Raw genomic sequence first — 21111 nt, 5'->3', positions numbered from 1 at the left:
CGTTCCAGCTCCAGCGCACCCCATCAGAGAGGGAGGTCCTGAGCAGCAATATTCAGCTCAGACTCTAGACTTTTCCCAAGTTTATGGGAACTGGCTCTGACTCTTTCACATGTCCCCATTATAAAAGATTAAGGGCTGGATGGGGGGGAGGGTCAGAATCCAGGTTTGCCAAAGATTGGGAGTATTTGGCTTTGAGCCCCATCCCTAGTTACACTGTTGTGCTATTACAGACCCCAGACAATGTCTTTGAATCCTGAGGGGAGTGAAGGAGAGAAGTGGGAGCCCAAACCATGGAATATGAGAAATAAGGGGGAGAAGGAGGGAAGAAATGACATGTTACAGAACCATCCTCTTCCCCGCCACCAAATAAATATTGCTTGCAAAATAACTGTGACGACTTCTCCTCACATGCCTTGCATCTCACTTCTGAATTTCTTCCCTACCCCTGCTTTTGGCTGTGAAGAGAATTGGGTCAGGGAGGTAACCATGGAGATGCTTAAGCAAAGAGTCTACAGCTCCGCTCCTGTCTCTCTCCAGAAACCTTTAAAGATTAACTAGATTGTTGTCTCCTCACACCAGGGATGGGATTTTGGGTTTGAATCATTTGGGGCAGATTTTATTTTTTTTTGGGAGGAGAAGAGGTGGGGTGTGCGTGTGTGTTTTGGAGAAGCAGCAGGGGTGTCTTTTATTCCTGTTATACCTGGACGCTGTTGTCGGACTCCTCTATTTGGTAAGATGCATCATTTTCTTATTACCCCTTTTCCTTAAAGGTGTGTGCACGGGAGGAAGGCGAGTAGGGAGTAAGAGCTCCGTTTCTCTTGTCAGGAGCATTTGCAGAGGTGAATATTTAATCAAATGCAACAGGGAATTAATTTTTCCAGACAATTGTGCCTTTGCATGTTGTGCATCTGCTAAAGCACATACAGGGATATTTCCTTCGCTTTCTCTGTGGGTCTGTGTGTGTTTCTATTAAAGCGACAGATCAGCAGGAGAAATGCTACTAACATGACATGTTTCTCTCATTTTGATTGCCCTTATTTGAGTTCCTGCTATTCCATATGTCCTGGAGCGATTTTTGCCAACAAAAGCCCTAGCCGGATTCCAGTCTGTGCAGAGAAATGGAGCTCGTTTACTGGAGAACTTCTCAAAATGCTTCATTGGTCTTTGTAACTGTAAGAATGGTGAAGGTCACTGATAAACTGGATTAGGTTCTACAAGCCTGGTATCCATCTCCTCTCTTTTCTTCTCCCACCCTCCACTGTCTTAAGGGAGCGATTCATGGCAGAGAAGGAAGGAAGCTTTAATGTAATCTAATCACTGATTGAGCATTGCAGTAATTTACTCTAAGAATGTTTAGTATTTTGCAATAAAATACAAATAGGAGGGAGAAAAGGAAGTGGAAATGGCCTTGCAACCTCCTATTTGGTTAAAGTGAGTGTGTGTGTGTGGGGGGGGGGAAGGGGCGCAAACCCCACAAGTACTGCAGATTTTGGACCAAGGCTATTGTTGTGGTACTATGTTACATTTGACAGGTTGGTACCAGTCAGAGCCTATGGCTTCTGTGTATGCTCCCCAGCTACTCAGGATATATTCTGTAACCAAGCTTGTCTTGGTACAGCAGACAGCACGTCTTTCCAGTTCCCACCCCGGACTCCCCGTTCTCCGAGTGAGCCATAAGCAGAGGGGGAGCATGGATAGAGGTAAAATTAAGGACAGGGTAACGAATACCCTTCCTCAGCTCAGCAATACAAGAGCATGCTTGCCTTGTCCTTTGGCACGGATTATTCTGTGTGTGCTGTATTGAAAGTGATCCTATTAGCGCTGTGCTATAATGATCTAATTTGTTACCTCTGGAGCTTAGCAGTTCTCAGTGGTGGAGGAAAAGCAGTATAGAGAAAACAGCAGCAGGATCCTCTGGTTTTCTGGCTTTATACTGTAACTATGAAGGATACGTAGCTTTTTGGCTGCAGTTCTCTTAGGGATGATGAAATGGAGGTAAAGGGGACCCTTAGAACTGCCTCATTTATCTTCTGGACTTAGGGGTGTCCCTCTCAAATGACATTAAAAATGATGACACATTCTGTGTGCACACATGCGTGTGCAAAAGCGAGGGTGTTGCCCTTGTTAAATTCCAATTGAGGGATTGCATTCTGCCTTCCCAAATTCTCTGCTGCAGTATCAGTTCAATACCGTATTGTTTATTTCCGGTCCTAACTGTGGTCCCAATCCAGCAAAGGCTCACACGTATGCTTAACTTGAAGTACGTGAGTAGTTCCCATTGAAGTCTTGGCAGGATCGGGGCCTGGTTTTTGTCATGTTGCTCTGGGTCCTGTTAAATAGCTGTTGTGCTCCACACCAGAAGCAGTTGCATTTCAGTGGTAGGCAAAGTGATCCATATTTTATAGGAATTTGCGATCATGAGATTTATATACACTCGATTTGTAATTCAGGAGTTTGTTCTCGCTTGCCACTAAACAGAAACAGTCTCATATTTTCAGAAAAATTCAAGCTCTTCCAACCCACTACATGGGAACACTTCCATGCCACTGGAGCTAGGCATCGCTTCTGTTGTGCATTGTTGGTTTCAGTTTTACAGACGGGGAAATCTAGGCACAGAAAAGGGAAGCAACATGCCAAAGGCAATAGACACAGTTGACACTGAGATCACAGCACTGGCCTCCTGGTGCTTTAACCACACAACTGAAGTGCCTCCCTGTTCTAGGAACATCATTACTGAGAACTATTTGGATTGCTGTAGCCCAGGCGTGGGCAAACTTTTGGCCCAAGGGCCACATTGGGGTTGCAACACTGTATGGAGGGCCAGGTAGGGAAGGCTGTGCCTCCCCAAACAGCCTGGCCCCTGCCCTCTATCTGCCCCCTCCCACTTCCTGCCCTGACTGCCCCCCTCAGAACCTCTGACCCATCCAGCCCCCCTGCTTTGTCCCCTAACTGCCCCCTCCCAGGACCTCCCACCCCTAACTGCCTCCCCAGGACCCTACCCCTTATCCAACCCCCCTCCTCCCAGTCCCCTGACTGCCCTCCTCACCCCTATCCACACCCCCATTCCCAATCCCCTGACCACCCCTGCAAACCTCAGCCATGCTGCCTGACCAGAGTCAGACACGCTGCCTGGCAGGAGCATGCAACCCCACCTCCCAGAGCGCTGCCCACAGGGTGGCATGGCTGCAAGGGAGAGGCCAGGGGCTAGCCTCTCAGGCCAGGAGCTCAGAGGCCAGGCAGGATGGCCCGTGGGCTGTAGTTTGCCCACCTCTGCTGTAGCCCCTAGGAGCCCCAGACCCCATGGTGCTGGGGCTGTACAAACACCCAACTAAAGGATTGTCCCTGCCCCCAGAGAGCTTAGGGTGATTCTCCCAGAGCAATGGTAGAAGCCCTGTCACTGGTAAATTACAGCCTGCCTCAGTCTCAGTGATTGGTGGAGCCGCGTTAGAGATTGGTGAGTGTTTGGACATCCGAGCTTACGAGTGAAAATATCTGCCCATCCCCAACATGTTACATAGGTTAGCATGAACGATCGCTCACCTAAAATGTCCCATCAAGAAGTGAGTTGTTCTCCTATGGAAAAATGTCTGCCACCCAGGTATGGACAGAGAAACAATGCCATTTGGTGTTTGTACAGGGCCTAGCACAATGGGGTCCTGGTGGTCCATGACTAGGGCTCTTAGGGGCTACAATAATACAAACCATTAATAACAATAATAGTGCCGTGTGGCCGCAGTAGACACCCACACATCTGGCCTATCCATTAACAGATGACTGAAGAGAATAGTTCGTGAACAGTCTCTGGGGTGAAAATTCTTGATAAAAATTACATCAGTGACTAATGAACAGTCTGAAGAAGATCAGCATCAATTCACTAAGGAAAAGTGAGGAGGCAAAATGAACAACAAATATTCATCGTGCCAGACCCAGCAAAACACTTAAGCATGTGCTTAACTCTAAGCACGTGCTTAACTCTAAGCACAGGATTCACCCCAGTGACCGCATTGGAGCTACTCCCCATGATGAAAACGAAGCCCACAGTTAAGTGCAGTGCTGGGTCAGAGCCTTCACAAAGAATTGAACCAGCTGTACTCAAGGCATTTAAATCCCTAAGCCGGAGGGCAAAAACCCCCTGGGGAATGGGCCAGCTTGGCCACCGGTCTTGTCCATCTCTGATTTCTATGCTCCAGTAAAGTGAAGGGTTTGTAAACCCACAGAGCAGGGCAAGGGGAGCCCATCAGGACCTAGCCATCCCAATATCCTGTTTAACTTAGGTGATACACCCCCCGATTTCAGCCACGATCCATTGTGCTCCTTCAGCATTGCCAGGAAAAGAGGCCATCTGCAAAGCAGTCACTGCCCCCCAGAGAGGAAAGTGGTGACTCAGCAGCAGCACCTGACAGCCTTGAAGGTTCCTGAATTGTAGATTTCCTTCCCTGCCAACAGCTGGTGCCCCCTCCCCCCAGAACCCCAGCTAGGGAGGTGTTGGGACACAGGCACAGGGCAGCGAGGGTGATCAGGTGTCAGAGCAGATCCTCGCCATGTAGGTTTCAAAGGGGGAAACCCTCAAAAGACTATCAAGGTTGTGGCCATTCCAGGTTGCCTGGCAGCCAGAGTGTCTGCATGTCGAGCACAGAAACCCAAGCCAAGCTTTACCTGCTGCTCTGCAAAGGAGAAAGCAGAGCTGATGAAGTCTGCGCTGGCGCCAGACAGGTAAAGGGCTCCCCCATCTGCTGAATTACCGCGCAGAGAAGAGACAAAGCTGGTCTGGAGGGCTGCGGTCTGGGCAGTCTCCCAATCAAGTCAGTTCTCAAACAAGTAGCGCCATGGGTTGGATTCTGCTGTTGCCTGCACCAGTAGATTTACCCTAGAGTTACACCTGTATAGTAGGGAGGACTTTGGCTCTCTAGTTTGCACATAAAGTACCTTTTACCCATCGTATCTGAAAGCTTTGCAAAGGAGCCCTGCTATTTTACTGGTGGGGGGGACAGGGGCACAGAGAGGTAAAGTGACTTGCTCCAGATCACACGCTGAGTCAGTGGCAGAGTTGGGGATAGAGCCCAGCCCTTTGCTCTGGCCAGCATCTGTGCTGCCTTCTCTGTTTCCATATCGGGTCTTGCCTGGAAGTTTGAAGGGATTTTTGACTGAGAAATTGCAAGTGAGATGTTTATGAGCAGCAGCTTGTTTTTTTCAAGGGTCTTGAGCACGGTCACTTCAGTGTCGTCCTCTCTTTTGTCACATCTGAAGGCTTATTGATAGTGACCCCTTGCAATGGTAGAGCAACTGTCTTCTGAGGATCTCAAAGCACTTTGCAAACCTTCCGCTCAGAATCAGGATGGGAAATATCTTTCGTAACATTTCCGTGTACAGTTATTGCTAGAGCTGAATGAATAATTGATTCAAGGGTCAAACCATGAAAATCTGGGGGAAAAATGCTTTGGTTTGAACTGAAACTGGGTTTTTTCCGGTTTTTCTTTTTTCTCTCCAAATTGAAAAAAAAATCATTTTGGGTCAACCGAACCATGTTATTAGACACACAATGAATTTCTCATTTGGAGTCATTTTCAGCTGATTCATTCCTCTTTTTAGCTAGCTAACTTTCTAAATGAAATGCTGCTTTGAAATGAAAATTCATTTCAAAATGTACGGTTTAAACTTTGCCTGAAACTACTCACCAAATGCAGAGACTGTCCTAGATTGAGACAACTTGGATATGGGGGGAGGAGGTCCATAGACAGGGTTGAGTCAAGGAGGATGCCCAAGTCAGGGACCTGTCCATAGCTTTACCTGGAGTTCATCTTGCAGCTTGTCTAGGAACTAATAAAGTAATGGGAGCGCCTTGGCATAAAGGAGAGGGAGAATCTGGCACAGGAGCAATAAATATCATGGCCAGGTATCTCATTGTTGAGTCTCAGGGCTTTGAGGTGCAGAGGGTCTACTGACCTGGGAGTTGGCCCTAAATAAAAGGTTGGGAATGAAGCTGAGCCTGGGAGAAGGAGATGGAGAGGATCGGGAAGTGCAATAGGCAGAACCAGCAGCAGTGGTTCACATGGGAGGGAGCTTACGCAGGGTCTTGAAAAGGAGGTGGAGTAACTTCATCCATGGGAGGAGATGGGGATCCAGTGCAGGGATTCCGCTGGGGCAGAGGGCAGGCTCAGAAGTGGACCTTTGTATAAGCGTTTTGGGTAGGATGGAGGGGCGGGAAGGCCAGGAGATGAGCCTGAACGCACTTGCTCATTTTGTGCCAGCTGAGGTACCTCCAGTTAAAGGGGACCTCTCATTTGTGATGGTCTGTGGTAGCTCCCAGAAGCTGCACCCTACGTGATTCCCTAGTGCAGCAGTTCTCAGCTTTTCCTCATCCCATGATCCTTTGTTACAATCAGAGTTTCAGGACCACTCTCCCGGCTAGTCATAAAGAAGGGCAGGTTGAGAGCCCATATCCTCTGCTACTTATTAGCTACAGACCTGATCCAAAGCTCGTTGAAGTCACCGGAAAGACATCTGCCAATTTCAGTGGGCTCTGGCTCTGGCCTGCCCTTCATCTGTAAGGTCAGAAGATGTAAAAGTTATATTACAGGGCACTTGTAAAACTGACATTTTTATTTGAAAGACCTCATTTGGAGCACTATGTTCTCCTTCAATTTTACCCCTGTGCAAAATATTGCTTTGGCAATTATGGTCTGCTTAGCAAACAGCACCCCTGCCATGCTCATCTGTATAGAAGGGGAGGAAAAGCAATTTGCTAATCTGGTTTTGTGTGTGTGTCTAATGGTGGGTTAGTAGTCCGATTCACTGCCAAATCTGCTAGTTGGCAGCTCAGGGCTCCTTTAAAAAAGGGGAGTCAGGAAGGTTATAATTATCCAAATTTCCCTGGGGTTGGTAGAGTCTTGGAGCTGAGCATACACCTTTTTAGTGGTATTTGCATTTGTTTGAACTCTGTACAAAACTTCTATACAAATCCTGTGTTTAGAAAGCGTCTCACCACAAGTCTAACAGGGAGGCTGTATCCCACCAAGGGAGCATGCTGAGTCAGAACCCACAGCTCTAGTCCCACCTCCAATACAGATGACCTTACCTGCCATGTGCCTCAGTTTCCCCAAACAGGAAAATGAAGATGATCCTTATCTCACAGGGTGGGGTGAGGATGAGCTTACTAATGGTTTTGAAGCATTGTTGAGATTCTCAAATGGAATTTGCCTATCAGAGGATCAATAAAGAATAATCACTTAATTGGAGACAAAAGCACATCCTGGCTCTGCCACTGATGTACTGTATGTCCATGGACAAATCACTGGCCCTCTCTGTGCTTCTGTTTCCCTTCCTGCCCTTGGTCTTTAGGTTGCATGTTTAGGGGCAGGCAATGCCTCTCACTACATGTTAACACAGTGGGCCCTGCTGTTCAGACAGGTACAAGAAGAGTAGGCCCCTGCCCCAACAAGCAGGCTATAGTTCCAATGAAATAATGCACTTGCCATTTGCTGTGCAAGTTGTGTCTCCTGTTGGCATAACAGCCAGACGCCCAGGGCTAGGGTCAAGTCTCAGCTACCTCCGATTTATCCTAGGGGTGTTTACTCTGGAGTTGCAACCAAGAGCAGAATTTGGTGCCCAGTCTAAACTCCCTATAGTGCCTTTCAAAAAATAAAATAAAATGAATGTTCTTTGACATTAATAACCACAGCTGGGCAGTACCCGAGTCGCCCATCTCTCCGCTGATCCAGGATTCCGAGCAGCAGAGCAATCCCCGAGGACCATGAGCAGGCATAGAGTCAGTACTTGCTTAGAGCTACCGAATGAAACACCAGCACTGCTTCCTGCAGCAGCTGGGCAGGGCAGAGACAATGAGAAATCTCTCACCCATGTATTGACCAAGCCTGCGTCTGCTATACTGCATCTCTCCTTCGGGGGTGTCTCTCTTTTAGGTATAAGATAGAATGGCTAATTCTGTGTCATTTTAACGAGGTTTATTTTTTTACTGTAATATATTTGTCAGCTTGGAATTCACATTTCTAAATGCCATCATTAGCCCTAGCATCCAGCTGACACAAGGGAGGTCCTTAGTTTGAAGTAAGGACAGAGGACGCGCAGATACTTGGATGCCATGGTGATGAGGAGGTGCTAAGAAACTAGGCAGCTGAAGTCAATAGAGGCTCAACTCGTGTGAAAAATCAGGGCCTGGGACTCTAAATTTGGGCACCCGAAAGGACGCTGGATTAAGTGACTTGCCCAAGGTCATGCAAAGAGTCAGTGGCAAAGCTGGAAGCAGCACCCAGCTCTCTCCCATGCCTTAACCACATGCCTCTTCCATGAAGGCACATCTTCTGCCAGCCCTACTGACTTCAGTGTGGTCGCATGGGGCTAACGGAAGGCAGAACTGGGCCTGTGCAGGGGACAACTCAATTTGAGCTTGGAGGGCTAAACTCCCACAATAGATCCTGGAGGTCAACACAACAGATTCGGCTGACATGGATGAGGCCAGAAAAAACAGTTAGCCCTATGGGCCAGGTGTCTGGCCTCTGCATGAGAAACCCATCTACTTTCCTTCCCCTGCCCCCCTGCTTGAATCTTCAAGCCATCACGTAAAGGCCCCTTGAGAAGAGCCTTTTATTACTTGCTGTAAGCGCCATGGGGCAGGAACGGGCTTTGTTCTGTGTCGGACTCTGAACAGCGCCTGGCACAGTAGGGTCCTGGGCCATGACCGAGGCTCCTAGGAAGGTAGCAGCAGGCAGGTGTGGCGAGGGACTGGCAGAAAAAGTGTTATCAGGGAAACTCCCCCGAGCACATCCACTGCATGTGAAATCTCTTCAGCAGAGCTTGGAGATCCTGTGACACAGTCAGTGGCTGGGGGAGAGAGGCAGTTTACGTGACCGTGTTCCTCTTCTGCTTGTGTTTCAGGCACGCGGCCGGCACCACTTCCCAAGCAAACCCTTTAATCTCCTTCCTGCACTTACTGGAAGGGCAGCAGGCTGGGGGTGGAAAGTAGCCGCCTGAAGGTAAATATTGAAATGCTGCCCTGCTCCTGGAGCGGGCTCTAATTAGTGATATTATGACTAATCGCCTGGCTTGTCTGTGAACCTGTTTACATCCCTTTATAATTGATAAATGTGTGAGTTCAGGCAGAGGGGCGTGACAGCCCAGCCCCTCCAGCTCCCGGTAAGGTCTCATTAGCCCGGCAGGCAGACGCAGAGAGCACCAGCAGGGTCACCCCTCTCCACTGCCACCCACGCGCTTCAGGCTCTGCACGAGGAGGAGCCAGGCAGGCGTGGAAGTGTCTTTATTTGCCGGGATGGAGACCTGTGTCCTTGCAGCACCTATGTCACAAGCGAGCCAGGCGGCTGCGAGGGGGAGGATTGAAGCGTTTTGTGCAGAGCGACACGTGCTCAAAGCTTGCAGCCTGGATCGGGCCCTGCAGGCGAAGTAGGCCAGGGAATGTCAGCCTCCATGGCTTTGAGGATTGCGCTGGGGCTGAGGTGGGAGAGAGGCATCCAGCCACCTGCCCGAGACAGCAGTGCACACACCCAAAGGCGGAAACTTCAGTAGCTAGGGGAACTTTGAGAGCGTAAATGTAAGTGCTGAATGAGTTTAGGCACCAGTTAGTGGAAGCTTTGTGGATCCCAGCGGCACCCAAATCTCAGACTTAGGCGCCTAAGTGGATCTGGGCCCAAGTATCTCTCTGAAGCAGCATTTCTGAACAACTGGTCCACGGATCAGCGCCAATCCTTGAGATCGCCCTAACACAGTTTAGGAAGGCAGCAGACTGCCCCCTGGTACTGAAAGGTTGAGAAACGCTGATCTAAAATATTTACCTGACTCCCATCCCCACAGTATCTGGGCACCTCATCCTCTTCATTGGATTTATCCTCACTCATTGCTTTCCTTCTCCAGAGGCATAAATATACTAGTACAGATGGGGAAACTGAGGCACAGAACAGCTTAGTGACTTGGTCAAGTCTGTGGCAGAGCTGGGAATTTAACCAAGGTCTCCCCAAGTCCTAGGCTTGTGCCCTAGCCCCTGGACCATCCTGTGTCTATTACAGTAGAACCTACAGGCCCCAAATGAGATTGGGAGCCCACTGGGGTGGGCGTAGATGGATCGCAAGAGACTTTTCCTGCCCCAAACAGCACAAACTATACAGGCTGGACAGCTGTGGGGTGAGAGGAGAACTGAGGCACAGAAGGGAAGTGATGTGCCTAAGGCCACCCAGCAGATCAGTGGCAGGGCTGGGCACAGAAATCCTGTCTCTAGTCTGCTGTCCTCAGCCCTGCACTGTGCTGCCACATCAGTCAGCTATAAAACCCACAGGAGCACTATGGGGGGTGTAAACTGGTGCAGTCAGTTGTCAATGGCTGAGGCAGAGATTTCTGAGGCACAAGAGGATTTGGATGCTCTGTTCCCATTAATTGTAATGGCGAATGGGTGTCTAAGTGCTTTCATTCAGCTTTGAAATCTCTGCCTGTGTTGGCCGCTGTTCTCTGACTTCCCTCCAATTTGTCAGGCTCCTGGTCAATGAGGTGCCTAGGACCCAGCAAGTGCAGCTGTGCCCATGCCAAACGCAGGGGGCTGGGGAGTTCCCTCTGCTGGGATTTTTACCTTTTCACATGTGCAGTCCAAAGGATCATCAGCTTGTAATGCTGCATATCTCGTTGCAAATGAGGATCTGAAGTGCAGACTCTTGCTCTCACCTCAGAATCTAATGGCCAAGAGAGCCCTGGGTATCTCCCTTCTATTAAACAGAGGATTTTACCCCCAAGGTAGCATATACTGCAATGCAGACAATGCACTTCCAGATGTGTAATTAACACTGAGAAATCATGGGCCAGATCCTCCGCTGGTTTCACTCCAGCTAGGCCAGTTTACTTCAATGGAACAAGGCCAGTCGACACTAACTAGGGTTGTGGGCATCATTTTGGCAAACCCACTGGCAATGCTCAGTTATGTAGCAGAGATGGGGTGGGGAGATGGTGTAAAGCAGAACTGTTTACTCAGTCTCTGAGCCTGGATAATTTGGAATAAATTTGGATAATTTGGCACCTGGATCTGGAGGAGTGGGGGGCAGGGTGGTTTGTTTGCTTCTGAGTTTGTCCTGAAAAGTAAGTGTCTAATCCGACCACAATACAGGTCTGCTGAGGATCTGGTCCATTTATTCACGGACCATGTAACTTGGATTAACAGGCCCCCAGTACATAGGAGATAAAGCAATTAGAGGGTGTAAATTGAAGCAAGATTGTTACTTTAAATTTACACCTTTCCCCAGCCCCGGGCACAGAAATAACTTAAATCCTTAACTGCTGATTCGCCCTTGCCCTGCACCTGGTCTTATCATTCACACCAGCACAAAGCGGGGCAAAGACCCAGGCACACTGATTTGGTAGCATTTTACCCCCATGGATATAAATGCCAACACAAGGTGCAGGGCACTAGTGAATCAGTCCGTGGAGTCCATGGCGCTCACTTCCCATCATTCCCAAGCGGTTCGCCCCTGCCCCAGCCAAGCCAGATTATTGTACTGCTCCCCCGCAACAGACAGCGGCAGCTCCTCAAAGGAAAAGAAAGAAAGTTGCTGAGAAAATCAACTGCTGGCAGTCGGCATTAAATCAGCTCACTGTGGATGAAAGTGCAGCTTAAAAAAATACAGCTGCTCCGGGTAGATCTATGGAACTGGGATAGAGAGTGACTGGGTCTGGGGGCACCTGCAGCTCTCTGCTCGCCGGCATTCCCAGTCGCTTTCATCCTTTCCCATTTGTGGCTGTTTCTCTTGAAAGCAAAACATTTTTCCAGACGCTGCTTCTCTATTATTATAAAGTGGCTTCACTTGGCAGGGAGTTAATAATTTACCTTTCCCTGGAAGATGGATGCTTCCATCCCCTAGGAGTTTAAATATTCATGGGGTGGAAGAGAAATCTCCATTAGGATATCTGGCAGCCATTTTATACCTTACTCAAGCCCCACTGCTTTGTGAATGGAAAGCCAGGCTAGGAATGGGGGCTGAAGGCAGCATGGCATTGGGGATAGGATGTTGGGTTGGGAATCAGGAGACCTGGGTTTTCTTTCCAGGTCTGCCACTGTCTTTGCTGCATCATTGTGGGCGTATCACTGCCCCAATCTGTGCCTCAGTTTCCTTATCTGTAAGATACTGACCCCACCTTGGTAAACCTCCGAGAGAAGCTGGATGGTTTAGGGGATTAGTAATGTAAGATAAGGAGCCATTTTCAGACTAGATTCATAGGAGTATAAAGCCAGAAGGAGCCACTGATCATCTCATCTGCCCTCCTGTATAGCATAGACCTGAATTAACTGTTTGAACTAAAGCAGGTTTTAGAAAAATGTCAGATCTGGATGTACAAATGGCCAAGGATTGGGAGCCCAACACAGCTCATGGTAAACTGTCCCAGTAGTTAACTACCCATGTCAAAAACGTGGGCCTAATTTGGCTTAACCTTGCAGCCATTGGATCTGGTTATACTTGGTTATATAGCCCTTTCGGGTACTAGGTTACCCCAGGAACTCACATTCAGCTGATTATCCACTAGGACTGAAAGAAAGACTTAGAGATCACTGCTTCCCAAGATAGTCCCCCATCCTATTGGGGGGTGACCAAATTCCACAGCCTCCTAATGTGGGTGAACCTATTGGAAATGAGATTGTACCACAAAAACCAGCCCTCCCCCTTGGGCAGGGTTAGCGGAGAGGCCCAGGAAGGAGTGAGCTTTAGAAACAATGAACTCGTCTTTTCCCCATAGACACAAATCTTCCAAAATAGGGGGCAATGTGGGGGCTGGGAAGGGGACATAGATGCCTATGTTGTGCCCGTTCTGGAGAGAACAAGGACATTAGTTTCCAGGGTTTGTATGACACCTTTCACCAGTGGAAAGTGAGTTTGGGGTGAAATTCACCTGTGTGCAGAAGGGCCAGAACAAGCCCTGTGCACGACATAAGTCCATTCTGAGGGCTCAGAGTGGGACAGAAATGGTGCCAGGACCAAATGCCTAGTCCTCTGCCCGGGGAGGAACTTCACCCCCAGGAGAGAAATTAAGGGGCATAGTTTCTGCCCAATGAACTCACATAATAACTAGCTTGATCTGTCTGCTCCAACTCAAGGGGTAGGTCTGTGGGTGTGAACGGGACAGGTTTGGATTTGGGCTTGCAACCAAAACACATTCCTAAGTAGCATCACTTTGTGGATTCCTGAGCTCTCACTCGCTCCTGTTGACCACAACTTACAATTATTGTGGTGAGAATCCCCAGGTGGCGCTGTAACATTGTCTTACACATTCTTTTTTGCTGAGGTGTGAGCACTGCTCAGTCTTGGCAGACATGCTATGTGGTTAGTTTTTTGATGGGGTTTCTCTTGGGGGGGGCAGTTGCAAGCAGCAAGGCGTGAGTTTGCTGACTGCCTTTATCTGTATAACTGGAGTTGATTCTTTGGGGCAGAGCTGGTCCCTGCAAACTGGACATTGGTATTGGGCTGAGACTGGTGGATGAGGGAGTTGCCTGCATGCTGTTTGTGACCATCTCTGTCCGAGGACTGGTGCATATAGGGTTTATAAACAAGTTTCACTGCAAACACTCTAATGGGAAACTGGACTGCAAGACTGCAGACATCTGAGACCACTCAGAGGGGGGTAACAAGATCTGTACTGGAGTGCAAGGCAAAGCTCCAAGCTTAGGGACAAATCCTGCTGTCCTTTCTTAGTTTGCTGCAGTATCAACACTGTAGTCCCCGAGTGTTCTCATCTCAGTGGTAAGTTAGTGATTTTCTAGAAACACTGTGGCCCAGATCCTGATCCTATTTACAACAGCGTGAGGAAGGGTCACTCTGTGGAAGGCATCATTTCTCCAGTGTAAATAAGAGCTGCATTTGGCCTACGATATGCCCTTCTCCTTGTGGATGCATGCCCATCTTGGTGATTGCAGCTCCAAAAGTTAATTAAAACAGCAAAGATGTTCACTGCACCTGTGCAAAGACCCATTTCATCATTACCACTGTGTAATGAGGTTTTCCCTTTGAAGGCTGGCTGTATGTAACATTGCAGGTTATTAGGTTTTGAACAATTCACAAATCAATATGTCACAGTAGCATCCTGAAGCCCCAACTGAGATCGAAGCTCCCCCGTGCTAGGCACAGTAAACACAGCCTCAAAGAGCTCTCAGACCACATAGACAAGTGATGGGAGAAAGGTGCTTTTCAAAGCTTTACCCAATAATTGTGCCTAAGTTCCACTTTCAAAAGGGATTTAGGAGCCAAAGTTTTAGTTAAAGTCTGTGGGATTTAGACTCAAGTCACTTAGGTGCTTTTGAAATTTTTACTTATTGTGTGATTTACAGATGGGGAAAATGAGACCCAAAGTGATTAAATGACTCACTTGTGGTCACACAGGGAGTCTGTGGCAGAGCCAGAAGTTTAACTCAGGTTTCCTGAGTTCCAGTCTAGTGCCTTAACCACAAAACCATCCTTCCAGTCTTTCATGAAGCAAAAATAGTCTTTGGATAACTGTAATCCAACCCCTCTTCATCCTCCTACACCCTAGTGACATTTCAGAAATGGCCAAAAGGATTTTCCTTAAACTTTGATAAGATTCTCTTTCGGGCCAAGTTCCAACACGGAAAGTTACAGCCTGGAGAGTAATTTTTAATTCTCAGAAAGCTCTGAGCTGCTGAAACCGGCGGGTCCTATCGCAAACTGCACCGAAACAGTGGGCCCCAATCCTGCAGTCAGATCTGCATGGGCTGACTCCTGAACTCAGGTTATTCCTGTTGACTTCACTGGGACTCTGCAGGATCTGCTTGTGGGAATCCAACTGCAGGATCACGGCCTCAAGTAAAGCTGTCGTGCACATATACACATAACCGCCCCCCCATGACTTCACATAACTCAGAGCCACTGAACTCTATCAGCTGGTTTGAGCACTAGGGCTGGCTTAGCTCATCAGCCCAGCATGGATTAGATTTAACAGTGTCTGGTAAATGGCATTTGTCACAGAAATGTTAAAGCACGGAGCGGTACACACAGAGGGGATTGTTAGTAAAGCAAGATGACTGCATTTTAAAGCAGTAATTGGAGTCTCTATGTGGTAGAGGGTGGGGGGGGGGGTCATTATTTTATGTGTTTCAGAGTAGCAGCTGTGTTAATCTGTATCAGCAAAAAGAACAGGAGTACTTGTGGCACCTTGAGACTAACATTTATTTGGGCATAAGTTTCCATGGGCTAAAGCCCACTTCATCTGATGCACCAAGGAAGTGGGTTTTAGCCCACAAAAGCTTATGCTTAGTCTCTAAGGTGCCACAAGGACTCCCCGTTCTTTTTATTTTGTGTGTGTGTTGGTCTGGTCTTGATAATTAAAGCCAGTCTCTGCCATTTCCTACCTCCTTCCTCTCTGACCTTTGGTGGTACTTATGAAAGTGAGGAATTGACTAGAGCCAGCAGTTATCCGGGAAGGTCTCTCTCCTACCCCCTCAAGCTCCACTGATGCCCTTCAGTCATGACCTGTAGCCCCCTGCTGTTCCAGCTCCCCCCCCCCCCAGCTCTGCCAATGCACCTCATGCACAGCCCACCTGTGATTCCAGTACTAGGCTCCTCCCTGGCCATGCCCCTTACTCAGCCGTGTGGCAGCCTTTGCTATTCCAGCCCCAGACCACTCCCAAGTATCAATTCCTGCGGGGGTGTGCTGTGGGCAGCCCTCCAGGGGCTAGTCCAAGACAACAGTGCTCGTTTCCCCTGAGATGTAAGGCAGTGGAGCGGTGCCTAAGTCACCAGAGATGAAAGGCTCACATTTCTATGCCACCCTGCCTCAGGATCCCCCCTGATTACTGAATTCTGTCCACCCATGCGGGCCTGAAGAGGGCTCAGAGAGACGGGGCTGGAACTCTCAGGCTGTGAAGTGGTAGGAAGCGGTTTCCCCATCAGCTCTCTATGAACAGCACAGCAGGTCACAACTGCCTTTGCAGTGTCCATTTGTGTTAAGCCAGGAGCAAAGACCCAGCTGAGACGTAGGGGTGGGGACTTGTGCACAAGGCTCCACAACACACTTCAGTCAATCATAGCTCCCTGCAAATACAGTTGTCAGACCAGAGCTCCTCACCTCCCCAAAAGACCCATTAGCAAAACCTTCGTGCATCCCACAACTGCACACACAGGAGTTGCTTCCTGTCCTACTGAAATGTAGCCACTTCTGGGGTGGAACAAGGCTACTGTTTTATCAGTGCACAATAACGACAGTTTTTTTGGGGGGAGGGGGGAAGTGTTGCAGACACGAAGCAGGATGCAATTGGGCCAGGTGTGAGGAACTGGGAAAGTTCTTAATGTTTTCTCTGAATACTGTGTTGGTGCCTCAGTGTCCCCATGGCAGTTCTTAAGTATCTGGCAGAGCAAAGGGCCAGTGCACCTAAATGCCTGGCACTCTGTCTCCTAGCAACTGATGGCCTGGGCCCCTCCTCTGCAAAGGTGCCAACTGAAGGTGTTGGAGACAAAGGGATCAGGTGACCTCCTGGCCCGGGAAAGGGGCTGAGGAGAGAGGAGGGGCTGGGAGGGGTTGTTAGTCTGGAGCTGGCTGGGGTCAAGGGCAGACCTGGGGGTCTGGCTCACTGCCCCCCAGAATGGACCCGGCCGAGGGGTCCGGTTCGCTGTATCTACAAGCTCTGTTTTAGACCCTGTTCCTGTCATCTAATAAACCTCTGTGTTACTGGCTGGCTGAGAGTCACGTCTGACTGCAAAGTGGGGGTGCAGGACCCGGTGGCTTCCCCAGGACCCCGCTGGGGTGGACTCGCTGTGGGAAGCGCACGGAGGGGCAGAGGATGCTGAATGCTCCAAGGAGAGACCCAGGAGGTGAAGACGTGTGAGCTTCTTGCCCTGAACAAGTCTGCTCCAAGGGAGAGGAGGCTCCCCAAAGTCCTGACTGGCTTGGTGGGGAGCAGTTCCAGAGCATCGCCCGGTGACTCCGTGACAACTGGTGGCAGCGGCGGGACGTACTGCACCCCGTGAATGGCGCTGCTTGCAGTAAGTGACTGGGGAGCAGTAAAACAGAGGAGGGATAATGAGGACCAGGCATGCTGAAGGCTCAGAGTGGGACGGTTTCAGGGGCCAGTTAACCTCTGGGAGTGTGTGACCAGCGAGAAGGACTGTTGGAGTAACAGGGTCCCCCTGAGGATTGCAGCGAGCAGTCTCAGGGGCGGAGGAGCTTGCCGCTCGACCCTGGGAGAGAGAAGGATATTTGCAGTAGCAGGGTTCCCCGGGGGATTGCAGGAGCAGTCCCAGGGGCGGAGGAGTCTGCAGCTCGACCCTGGCAAAGAGGATGGTGATCACGAGAAGGGCTGGCACACCAGGGATTCTTCCTGGAAACCATGGGGGAGCCAAGAGCACACAGGCCTGTGAGTCCAGAGCCACTTGGGAACGGTGAAGTGATGGTCTATCACCATCTCCTTGAGAAGGACATTGTGATCCTGTGCACAAAGAGAGGGTTACGCATGGGGAAATTCACCAAGGCAAGTTAATCGTGCAGTTGGAGGAGAAGCACCGCTCTGAGGAGCAGATTCCTGGCCCAGATGGGGCTACAAGAGGATCTGAGAGCAGCTGGAGCATCAGCCAGGCATCCCCGGGAGTCTGGTCCCCAATCAGACGAGGGTCTTCACGATTGGGTTCCCCATCAGGAGATTGGAGACGGATGGGATGGGAGCAGAGCCCGAGAGAGCAAGAGGACTGTGAGAGAGAGCAAGATCCCGAGGAAAAGCTGCAGGAGAAGCAGCAGCAGCGTGGACTGGTGATGGTGGATCAGAGAGACATAGGGGGCTGCCCAGGGGTTAGTGGGGAAACACGCCTGCGGGGGCGAGACCCTGGGACAGAGAGAACTGTGGTGGTGCAGCCCCAGATGCTGAGGGACTGTGGGATCTGGGTGAAGTTCCCTGGGGTGAAGCCCCTCGCCCTGCCTATGGCCCAGATCCCTGTGCAGACCCAGGAGGGGTTGGGCTGGCTGGTCGTTGGGGATCTCCAGGATATCCGCTGGGAGGCCCTGTTGGGGGGTGACTGTCTCCCCATGGGACAGGATCCAGGCCCCGCTCCTGTAACGGCTGAGGGTTTGAATTCAAATCCAGGGAACCAATTGGCTAGGATGGAAATGGTCAGTGAAAATGCAAATGACCTGGTTGGCAGGGGGGAGGGGCTGCTGGGCTCAGGATACCTGCCTACCTATAACCAGCCCCCTGGGGCTGAGTGGGAGGGAGAGATGTTCCCTGCCCCCCTGCACACCGGAGAGGGGGCTCACACTGGCTCTGATGATGTGACCAGAGCAGAGAGCTCGCTGCCTGTCCCCACTGGGACAGCAAGGGCAGCGCTGAGCACGGGGGGAGCTGAGATCCCATCTGAGTGGGGGGACACCTGGGCAGGGCAGGTCAGCTGCCAAACAGGTTTGCCTGGTCCAGACGTGCTGCTGGGAAGTGATTACACAGCAGGGAGCGAGCTACCAGGGACAGGGCTCAGGGGGGCTGTGACCCCAGGCCCAGCCAGCGAGAGGGAGCAGGTCCCACTCCCTGCCCCAGCTGCTGAATCCCAGACTGAGCTGCAGAGGGATCCCTCCTTGAAGAAGCTGCGGGAACTTGCTGGCCACAGCGCTGCAAACCCCCTTGGGGAAGGCTGCAGGGACAGAGTCCTGCAGGAGAAGGGATTCCTGTACTGGGAATGGGCTCCCAAAGGGGAAGTAGAACTGGGGGGAATCGGGAGGCAGCTGGTGGTGCCCCAGGAATCCACAGGGTTCTTCCCGTTCGAGCTGCTGGATGGGAGGAGAGTGAGGGGACCCCTGAACCTGAAGAGGGAGGATTGGATGAAGAAGGGGGAAGACCCCCGGGGGGCTCTCTTCGCTGAGGTGGGAGACAATCTCCCCATCAGGTGTTCCCCATTCAGAGTCACTGGGAAAGCAGCCCAGAACCTGGGGAGAGAGGTCAGGAACATGCTGGCTTTAGATGGGATCCAGCCGTTTTACAGCCCATGGGCCTCACCTGTGGGGCTGATCCCCAAGGGAGACAGGAAGATCTGGTTTTATGGGGCTATCAGAAGCTTAAAGCCATCACAGTGTCCAAGGCCGACCCCATGCCTAGGCCTGGGGAGATTCTAGACAAGCAGAGGGCGATGGAGAACTTGGCCCTGGCAGACACTGATAACATGTGCATCTTTAGCCAGACCTGGGAGGAACAGGTGTCCCAGGTGAAGAGGGGGCTGGGCTGCCTCAAGGAGGTGGGACTGACCTTAAAAGCTGGAAAGTGTAAGGGGGGATGGCAAAGGTGTTGTGTCTGGGTCACAAAGTGGGAAGCAGCTGCCCAAGCCCAAAGCTGGCCAAGGCCAAGAGGGGGGCTCTTAAGTGCTGGGAGAAGACCCCGTCCGAGTTTGAACCCCAGAGGTATTGGGGTAGCAAAAGGGTTCAAGCCGCATAAACCTTCCCACATGCGGCCTGCAAGTGCCATCAAGCACACCCGACCTAAGGGAGGGCGTGAGACTGGACTGTCCTGGTGTAACTCACACCAAGGAATGGGAGAGATGCTGGGGCATCCATGGGAACGTTGGTGGGTTCGAACTTCCCCAGGTCACTGGCTGGAGTGACCTCGCTCAGTTCGGTCTCGAAGGGGGGAGAGATGTGAGGAACTGGGAAAGTTCTTAATGTTTTCTCTGAATACTGTGTTGGTGCCTCAGTGTCCCCATGGCAGTTCTTAAGTATCTGGCAGAGCAAAGGGCCAGTGCACCTAAATGCCTGGCACTCTGTCTCCTAGCAACTGATGGCCTGGGCCCCTCCTCTGCAAAGGTGCCAACTGAAGGTGTTGGAGACAAAGGGATCAGGTGACCTCCTGGCCCGGGAAAGGGGCTGAGGAGAGAGGAGGGGCTGGGAGGGGTTGTTAGTCTGGAGCTGGCTGGGGTCAAGGGCAGACCTGGGGGTCTGGCTCACTGCCCCCCAGAATGGACCCGGCCGAGGGGTCCGGTTCGCTGTATCTACAAGCTCTGTTTTAGACCCTGTTCCTGTCATCTAATAAACCTCTGTGTTACTGGCTGGCTGAGAGTCACGTCTGACTGCAAAGTGGGGGTGCAGGACCCGGTGGCTTCCCCAGGACCCCGCTGGGGTGGACTCGCTGTGGGAAGCGCACGGAGGGGCAGAGGATGCTGAATGCTCCAAGGAGAGACCCAGGAGGTGAAGACGTGTGAGCTTCTTGCCCTGAACAAGTCTGCTCCAAGGGAGAGGAGGCTCCCCAAAGTCCTGACTGGCTTGGTGGGGAGCAGTTCCAGAGCATCGCCCGGTGACTCCGTGACACCAGGACACTGGGTTAACAGCAGAATCTGGGGTGGGGTAGGTGTTCAGGAAGATTACAAGAGGTCGTCAGAGATCAGTAGTTGTCACAGCCTTGGTTTTGCTGCTTGCTCAAATGACAAATAGAGGCTGCACTGAGGTAAACTGAGCCTGGGGATTTCTTGTTTACAGCCTCTGTGAGCCGTTGCTGGTGCCCCAGCTTCGTCCCCCTGGAGTGCAGGGGCCCAGCCTGGTAACAAGCCCAGGTGTACTTGGCGCAGGACTGGCAGTTCTCACTGAAGATGCCGAAAGCGCCTGCGAAAGCCACTTTCCTGTATTGCAGGTTTTCATTCTCCCCTGACAATTTCTGTCGCAAAGCTGCTGCGGCTAAACGAGCTTTCACACACACACGCATACAGTCCCTCACCCACCCCGCTAACCCTGTGCGGGCTTCGCCAGCCAGTGCCAGGCCTCCCACTCCACTCTGCACATCTGTGACACTGAAGGTGACGGGATCAGAACGCCCTGAGCTGGGGAAGGAGGGGCAGATTTACACTGTGCCCTTAAACCTAAGCCAGAGCGTGTTGGGGGGCAGCTGTAGGGAAGTTAAGAGGCAAAAAAAATCTCAGCCCACTTCCCCACCTGCCCAAAATGCTGGACCAAAGCACAGCCCCAGCTCCATTTCAAGCCTATGAGCTGGACTAGCAGCTGTAGCTCCTATGCCGAGGGCAAAGGCTGCAGGGGTTCCACCCTTGTCTTTGTGGTGGTTCCTGCTCCCTGCTAGGCCATGCTGGGAGGCCATAAACTTCCTTTTGCATGCTACTCATGGGACTCTTGCCATGTGGGCTGCATGGG

General features: G+C 50.9%; 1 protein-coding gene across 1 annotated transcript in view; it reads left to right on the top strand.

Annotated features, from left to right (window-relative positions):
* Positions 1 to 654: 654 nt before the first annotated feature.
* The window catches only part of RIMS3 (regulating synaptic membrane exocytosis 3), a 48719-nt gene continuing 28262 nt past the window's right edge, over positions 655 to 21111 (top strand). The window contains exon 1 of the mRNA XM_050932451.1: positions 655 to 730. The gene's annotated coding sequence lies outside the window, so the exon portion shown is untranslated. The remainder of the gene's footprint in view (positions 731 to 21111) is intronic.

Source organism: Gopherus flavomarginatus, chromosome 22 (assembly GCF_025201925.1).
Source record: "Gopherus flavomarginatus isolate rGopFla2 chromosome 22, rGopFla2.mat.asm, whole genome shotgun sequence".
Lineage (NCBI taxonomy): Eukaryota > Metazoa > Chordata > Testudines > Testudinidae > Gopherus > Gopherus flavomarginatus.
The sequence above is the reverse complement of the archived record's forward strand: the minus strand, read 5'-3'. Positions and strand labels throughout refer to the sequence as shown.